The sequence below is a fragment of the Chlorocebus sabaeus genome, chromosome 5, assembly GCF_047675955.1.
Source record: "Chlorocebus sabaeus isolate Y175 chromosome 5, mChlSab1.0.hap1, whole genome shotgun sequence".
NCBI classification, from domain to species: Eukaryota; Metazoa; Chordata; class Mammalia; order Primates; family Cercopithecidae; genus Chlorocebus; species Chlorocebus sabaeus.
This window is the reverse complement of record NC_132908.1, coordinates 68,122,902-68,131,545: the sequence shown is the minus strand read 5'-3', so window position 1 is coordinate 68,131,545 and position 8,644 is coordinate 68,122,902. Positions and strand designations below refer to the sequence as shown.

At 45.0% G+C, this 8,644-nt stretch overlaps 1 non-coding gene across 1 annotated transcript; it reads left to right on the top strand.

Moving 5' to 3' along the window:
* The first annotated feature begins 8,302 nt into the window (after positions 1 to 8,302).
* Positions 8,303 to 8,406, top strand: LOC119627825 (U6 spliceosomal RNA). The gene has a single exon (XR_005244048.1). It is a non-coding gene; the product is annotated as a U6 spliceosomal RNA (small nuclear RNA).
* The last annotated feature ends 238 nt before the right edge of the window (positions 8,407 to 8,644 follow it).

The window sequence follows — 8,644 nt, the reverse complement described above, 5'->3', positions numbered from 1 at the left end:
AGCTATTTTTTTCTTTTTAATTTTTAGTAGAGATGGGGTTTCACCATGTTGGCCAGGCTGGTCTCGAACTCCTGACTTCAAGTGATCCGCTCACCTCACCCTCCCATAGTGCTGGGATTACGTGCGTGAGCCAGTGTGCCTGGCCAAAGTTTGGCATTTCTTCCAGATTCTATTTCATGTTCAGATTTCCTGCTTCTTGACTTCCTTATTTTTGTTAATGACATCACTGTTTCACAGACCCTGGGCTTCAAACGTCAACCTTCCAGTCCTCTTCACCCAGTACACCACACCTTCCAACATGCACCTCACTCTAGCTGGGTGCTACCTCTTCCGTAATATTTCTTCCATTCTCACCATTTTTTTTTTTTTTTTTTTTTGAGACAGGGTCTCCTTCTGTCACCCAGGCTGGCATGCAGTGGCGCCATCTCGGCTCACTGCAGCCTCTGCCTCCTCGGTTCAAGTGATTTTTGTGCCTCGGCCTCCCAAGTAGCTGGGTTACAGGCACCTGACACCACGCCTGGCTAATTTTTGTATTTTTAGTAGAAACAGGGTTTTACCACGTTGTCCAGGCTGGTCTCAAACTCCTGACCTCAGGTGATTCGCCCGCCTCAGCCTCCCAAAGTGCTGGGATTACAGGAGTGAGCCACCATGCCTGGCCGCTTCCATCCTCACTTCTGCTCTTGCAGATTAAGAACTTGGAAATGTTCACACGAGCTCACCTCAAGATGTCAAATGCTGCCACTTCCAGTATCGAAATCCAGGGTACACGTTGCCCCTCTTTTCCGGCATCCGTCTGCTTCGTGAAATACATATCTATGCATGCTTTTCTATTTCTTCCACTAGACTTGAAGCTCCTGGAAGTGAGGTTCTTTAGGTCACCTTTGCTTTTCTCTAGCATTGGACCTTATGTATGGTGCTTTGAAAACTATTTGTTGAATTGAATAGGTGAATTTCTTAATTGCAGGCCCACTGCTGACATGTAGCGATGTGTGTATAGATTTTTGACCTTCCAAACACTTTCATAAGCATAGCTAGCCTTTCTGTCTTTGGTATTGCTGGCTGTCAATCTGCCTGCATTTGCTAATATGGAAATTTGAAGAAAAACACACAAAAACCACCATCTGAGTTTGAGGTGAGAACCCCAGCTCTATTGCTTATTGGGTGACCTTTGGTAAGTTCCTTACCTCTCTAAGCCTCAGTTTCATCTTCTGTAAAAGGGAAGTAATAATAGCACCTCTCTTATAGGTTGTTATAAAGGTCAAAAGAGACAACAAACGTTAAGTACTTAACATGGTTCCTGGCCTAGGTCAGGCACTCAGTGAATGGTAACCATTGGGTACTGGTGTTCCTACATTTACATCTTTGGTTTTTTTTTTTGAGACAGAGTCTCACTCTGTTGCCCAGGCTGGAGTGCAGTGGTGCAATCTCAGCTCACGGCAACCTCCGCCTCTCAGGTTCAATCGATTCTCCTGCCTCAGCCTCCTGAGTAGCTGGGATTACAGGCATCTGCTACCACCCCCAGCTAATTTTTGTATTTTTGGTAGACACAGGGTTTCATCATGTTGGCCAAGCTGGTCTCGAACTCCTGACCTCAAGTGATCCACCCGCTTCAGCCTCCCAAAGTGCTGGGATTACAGGCATGATCCCCTGCGCCCAGCCTATTATCTTTGAAAAGGTCTCTACTGGCTCCCAGTTCTACTGGATAAGGCTTAAAATCCTGGGCCATGAGCATCTCGGGTTCCCAGCCTTGTCTCCTGGCCTTACTCATGTACCCCAATGTTGGGCACCCCAAACCAGACTTTGCCTCTTCCTTCAACAAGCCCTGTGCCCTCACACCACTAGGGCTGTCCTCCAGCAGTTCCCTCCTCCCAGAGGGTCTCTCCTCCCACTGGTGGCCCACAGGAAGATGCTTGGCGAGAATTAATTACTTCCTTATCCTTATTTCCATAGCTCTCTGAACCTTCCTCTATTACAGCACTTTCATATTGCAGTACGGTTAATTTGTTTTTGTATCCAAACTCCTCTGTGAGTCTGTGAACTCCTCAGGGTAGGAATCATAGCTTATACCTCCTTTTGGCCCACTCATAGTGCATGAACATTCTAAGAATCTGATTAATATTTTCTGGGTTTCCTAAAATGTGGAGATTAAGCATTGAGTTACCCAATGATTGTGGCAGTAACCTCAATGCCTGTCCATCTGGAGACCTCCTATAACAGTCTGGGTGGAGGCTTTTATCTGTAGGCCTCTTTACGGAGACATTTTAACATAGATCATCTTCCTAGATCTTCAGATAAAACTAGGCTTGTTTTGGCAGATATGGTGGGAAATAATGTAGTAAACCAAGGCAAGGAGTTTAGTGATTTGGCCAAAGTTCCAAACTAACTGAAGACACTGATTCCACTGGTCTATCTCCCTGTCTCACGACTTCCCATGGAAGCTGTGTGATGGTGGCCTCCAAGGAAGAACTAGCTAGGCATCTTTGGGACAAAGTAAATGGACATGTTAGGTTATGAAATGCACCAATCTCCACTCAGACTGTTATAGGAGGTCTCCAGATGGACAGGCATTGAGGCCACTGCCACAATCATTGGGTAACTCAATGCTTAATCTCTACATTTTGGAATTATGTGCTCCCTATGTATTTATTTTATGTATTTATTTATTTGTTTTATATTTTTTGTGATAGAGTCTCACTCTGTCACCCAGGCTGGAGTGCAGTAGCGCGATCTCAGTTCAATGCAACCTCCACCTCCTGGGCTCAAGTGATTCTGGGGCCTCAGCCTCCCGAGTAGCTGGGACAACAGGTGCGCGCCACCACATCCAGCTAATTTTTGGTAGGGACAGGGTTTCGCTATGTTGCCCAGGGTGGCCTCAACTCCTGGACTCAAGTGATCCACCCACCTCAGCCTCCCAAAGTGCTGGGATTACAGGCATGAGACACCAAGCCCAGCCTCCTGTGGATTTAAATATGATCATTTGGGCAAATCTCTCAGTGAAGGAGTGGGGACATTTTCTTTATGAGAGACTCTGGGGTAGTATGTACCACATGAGGCTTGTTCATAGTTCACAGGCTCAGCTGTATGAGCATAATGAGAACACACAGAGTCTCTAGAGAAGAACCTCTCAGGGCCTCGGTTCACCTCAGGTGTAGGCCTGATCCTGTATCCTCTTCACCTGGCTAACTTTTTTTTATTTTAAAGGGCATACTTCTCCATTTATTTAGTTCTTAAACTGTTTTTATTATTATTATTATTATTATTATTATTATTCTTTAAGTTCTATGGTACATGTGCACAATGTGCAGATTTGTTACATATGTATACGTGTGCCGTGTTGGTGTGCTGCACGCATTAACTCGTCATTTACATTAGGTATCTCTCCTAATGCCATCCCTCCCCCCTCCCCCCACCCCACAACAGGCCCTAGTGTCTGATGTTCCCCTTCCTGTGTACAAGTGATCTCATTGTTCAATTCCTACCTATGAGTGAGAACATGCGGTGCTTGCTTTTCTATCCTTGCCATAGTTTGCTCAGAATGATGGTTTCCGGCTTCATCCATGTCCCTACAAAGGACGTGAACTCATCCTTTTTTATGGCTGCATAGTATTCCATTCACCTGGCTAACTTTTAACATGTGGCTCAAAAGTGGCTACTTCAGAAGCCTTCCTTGGCCTTCAACCCCACCATTCTCTCCCCCATATGCTCCTACAGCGTTTTATGTTCGCTTTCATCGTCATATGGCTGAGTGATCAAACCCAAGTCTGTCCCTCTCTTGACTGTGAGATCCCTAAAGGCAGGGACCTGTCAAGTATGTTTGTCACTGGTCCATTCTGAGAAGAAAAAGTGATGCGAGCATACTGCAGAGGGAAGAGGACTACAAAACAGCAAGCTACTGCAGCGGTCACTCACTGTGCTTGGTGATGAACTCTTGCACATATATACCCTTGGCCACTGTTTTCTTTAATAGTCAGTTTTTTGTTGCTGGGCAGGGCGTGGTGGCTCATGTTTGTAATCCCAGCACTTTGGGAGGCCAAGGTGGGAGGATGGCTTGAGGCCAAGAGCTCAAGACCAGCCTGGGCAACACAGGTTGCTAGCTATGCTTGTGATTGTGAAAGTGTTTGGAAGGTCAAAAATCTATACACACATCGCTACATGTCAGCAGTGGGCCTGCGATTAAGAAATTCACTTATTCAATTCAACAAATATTTTTCAAAGCACCATACATAATATATATACGTGTATATATACATATATGTGTGTATATGTACATATATGTATACGTGTGTGTATATATACATATATGTGTGTGTGTATATATATATTTTTTTGCAGGCCAGGCAATGTGGCTCTTGAATTTCTAGAGAATGATCTGGTAACGGTTTCATGTGTATTTTTCCAAACTTTTTCCTGTGCATATTCAAACATAAGTGAATGAGGATGTGAACACATGCGTGTGCATAGGTTTCATGTATATTTTATATATATACACACACGTATATGTATACACACACACACACATATATATTCATCATGGAAGCCCTGCCTTAGAAAGTTTAAGTAATCAAAACGTTTATCAACTATCCATTGACACACATATATATATGTGTGTGTGTGTGTGTGTGTGTGTGTATATTTTTTTTTTCCAGGCCAGGCGTGGTGGCTCAATCCCAGCACTTTGGGAGGCAAAGGCAGGTGAATCACTTGAGGTCAGAAGTTTCAAGACCAGCCTGGCCAACATGGCGACAACCCGTCTCTACTAAAAACACAAAAATCAGCTGGGCATGGTGGCGGGCGCCTGTAATCCCAGCTACTTGGGAGGCTGAGGCAGGAGAATCGCTTGATCCTGTGAGGCAGACATTGCAGTGAGCTGAGATTGTGCCACTGCACTCCAGCCTGGGTGACAGTGAGCCTCTGTCTCAAAAAATAAAATTAAATTAAATATTTTTGTTGTTAATTAAAAAAAAAAAAAATTTCACTGCCATGACTTTCCAGGTCAAAAATTCTTTTCGTGGCCCTCATGATCATCATGATCGAGATTCCTTTAGATCCAGCTTTTCTTCTACCCCCTCGTCTCTCCCACTCCTTATGTACGTGGACCCCCTTCCCTCGTCCACATCTCTTACCTCTACGCTAAGCAATACATGCCGCCTGGATCACCAGCCTCAGAGCCAGGGAATCCTCTCCACCATGCAAAACACAGTTTCAATGTTTCTTGGAAGCCCTCCCAGACCCCTCGTCCCCATGACATGTTAGGGGCTTCTCTTAGTTCCCTGAGCTTTGGCTACTGCCTGACTTTTCTCATAGTATTCCAATGATTTCCGCCCATTTCCCTCAGTTACACTGCAAGATCCTTAGGAGCAAGGATCTTGTCTTGTTCTTTTTCTTCCACACCCACTGCTGGGTTCTAGGTGGCTGGATGAATTGTAAAATAAGAATCTGCAGAATTTAACATTCTTTTATGGTGGTGAAGCTTCCTTAGCTCTGAGAAGACCTTAAATGCCCATGCTTTTTTGCATGGTGTCAGTTTTTGGGCTCCAAGACTTTTGTTCTAGCAGGATGAGAACCCAGGATTACACAAGATGGAAGATGTACAAACTCTCCCCCTCTAAGGGTGAGTGCTCTTAAAAGGCTACAAAGGGCCAAACAGTCAGATGGCTGCATGTCCTGATATCATCCCTTTATTGTGCCCTTGGGCCTGGTCAAATCAGTCATCCCAGCTCATATGACATTTGCAGCTAGTTTTATGCAAGATGCAAATTCTTGCACAGCAATAACTAGAGAGGCTGTTGTAACTCTGTGCAAGTTGGAAAAAGCCAGGGGCCAATTTGGCCTGTGTAGATGTGACTTTGTCTCCAAGTTCCCATCATTCATCATGGAAGCCCTGCCTTAGAAAGTTTAAGTAATCAAAACATTTATCAACTATCCATTGACAATAATGATGGTGCGCCTGCGTATAGTTAGTCAGTTTAATTCCAAGGGTGTCCTCATGTGACAGTTACGTAACAATGCACTTGGTCACCATGTGGGAAATGACAAATGGGTCAGGACACTGCTATTGTATCAGGCATTAAGTTTTGCTAATGGATGGGACTAACAATCCATCTAACTGGTTGGCAGGTGAGTCACTTGTAATATCAAAAAAGCAAGTATTTAAGTATGTATTTTAAAATTCATTCCTCTTTAGGCCGGGTGCAGTGGCTCATGCCTATAATCCTAGCACTTTGGGAGGCCGAGACAGGCAGATCACTTGAGGTCAGGAGTTCAACACCAACACATCTCATACTGTCTCTACTAAAAATACAAAAAAACTAGCTGAGTGTGGTGGTGCACACTTGTAATCTCAGCTACTCGGGATGCTGAGCAGAAGAATTGCTTAAATCTAGGAGGTGGAGGTTGCAGTGTGCCAAGATCATGCCACTGCCCTCCAGCCTGGGCGACACAGCGAGACTCAGTCTCAAAAAATAATAAAATAAAATAAAATATAAAATAAAATAAAATTGATTCCTCTTTAGTTTTATATATTTCATATCAAATCTTATTGGAAAAAAAAAAAAAGGATATAAGGCAGCCTCAAAGACAAAAGGAGATCCACGTTAGAGGTGGGTGTTTAAATATAAGCCCTTTCTGCTCAAACAACAAATGTTGTCACATCTGCGTATGACAAGATATCACTTTACTGGGGCATCTGCTTTCCCTGACTCACCCAGCAAGGTTGAGAATTCCCTCCTCCGCATCACTCCCGTGCCTGGAACAAACCTGTTCTGTAGCATAGCTCCTATGGTGTTTTGAGTCTTTATTCCCATGCTGTGAGCATCTGGAGGGCACCATGCTTATTTGCGTTGGAACCCTATGCACCTAGCACAGGTTTTCAATCAAGAATGATGATAATGGGCTGGCTGTGGTGGCTCACACCTGCAATCCCACTTTGGGAAGCCAAGGTAGCAGGGTCGCTGAGCCTAGGAGTTTGAGGGCAGCCTGAGCAACATAGTGAGACCTCGTCTCTACAGAAAATTTAAAAAATTAGCTGGGTATGCTGGTGTGCCCCCATGGTCCCAGCTGCTCAAGAGGCTGAGGTGGAAGGATTGCTTGGGCCCGGGAGGTTGAGGCTACAGTGAGTGGTGATCACGCCACTGCACTTCAGCCAGGGTGACAGAGCAAGACCTTACCTTAAAAAAAAAAAAAGAGAGAGAATAGTGATGAGGAGGAGGATGACGATGCAGAGGAGGAGGATATATATTATTTTGTGTTTGTTTGTTTTGAGGGTATTGCTCTGTCGCCCAGGCTAGAGTGCAGTGGTGGGATCACGGCTCACTGCAGTCTCAAACTCCTAGGCTGAAGTGATCTTCCCACTTTGACCTCACAAAGTGCTGGGATTATGCCCCGTGGATGTATATTATTGTGTAAACTAAATTTTGGATCTCTCCCCCTCCCTCTAGATCCCCTTCTCTGCCGGTCCTGGAGCACACCCATGAGTACCTCTCTGGCCCCCTCCCCGTCAGGCCCTGTGGAGTGTGGGGCACAGTCCTGAAGTGACTCTGGCTTTCTCCACTGCAGTTCTAACAGGGTTAAAGTTGAGGTTTCTAATCACTCCCATGAGGTCTTATTACCTGTTGATTAGGTCCTTTTGGGATCAGCATCAAACCGACAACAATAATAAACACTCCCTTCATTGGAACTCAGTAATGACCCTGCCTGCCCTGCAGGCCTGGTGGCGATGGGGAGGGGCCCTGGCCATTATGGGGCTGGAAACAGCAGCCCTTGGTAGGGGCGTTTGCCAACAATTTGGTGGCACAGCAAAGAGGTGCAGCTAATAAGCCGATAGGCACCGATTGGGGATTTCTGGCTGGCCGGAGGCACCCCTGTTGTTCCAGCACAAAGCTCTTCGGAGAGGACCCTCCACAGCCAGCCTGAGGACTTGAGAGACGGAGCTGGGTGGTCTTTCCGCAGGACTAGAGGAATTTCTAGAGAATGATCTGGTAACAGTTTCATGTGTATTTTTCCAAACTTTTTCCTGTGCACATTCAAACGTGAGTGAGTGAATGAGGATGTGAACACATGCGTGTGCATAGGTTTCGTGTCTTTATTACAAAAATGCAATCATAGGAAACATTTTGTTCTGTAAATTGCTTTTTTTTCTTTTTTCACCCAACAATCTATCTTGGACACTCTTCCATGTCATTCTGTTGAAGAGCTTCATATTAATCCAGATTATGAACAAAGTCAAATACATTTTACCCACATAAATGTGATTGAACATTTTGACCATCTCTACCCGTTTCTTGGTATTACAAATAAAGCTGCAGTGCTTGCTCTGGCAGCACATACACTAAAATCAGAATGGCAGAGAAGGTTACATGGCCCCTGAGCAGGAAGGATACACAAATTTGTGAAGCGTTCCATATTTTTTTGTTTAAAACTTTTCATATTAGGCCAGGCGTGGTGCCTCACGCCTGTAATTTGGGAGGCCAAGGTAGATGGATTACTTGAGGCAAGGAGTTCAAGATCAGTCTGGTCAATGGGGTGAAACCCCATCTCTACAAAAACCACAAAAATTAGCTAAGCATGGTGGTGTGCACCTGTAGTCCCAGCTACTAGGGAGGCTGAGGCATAAGAATCACTTGAATCCGGGAGGCAGAGGTTGCAG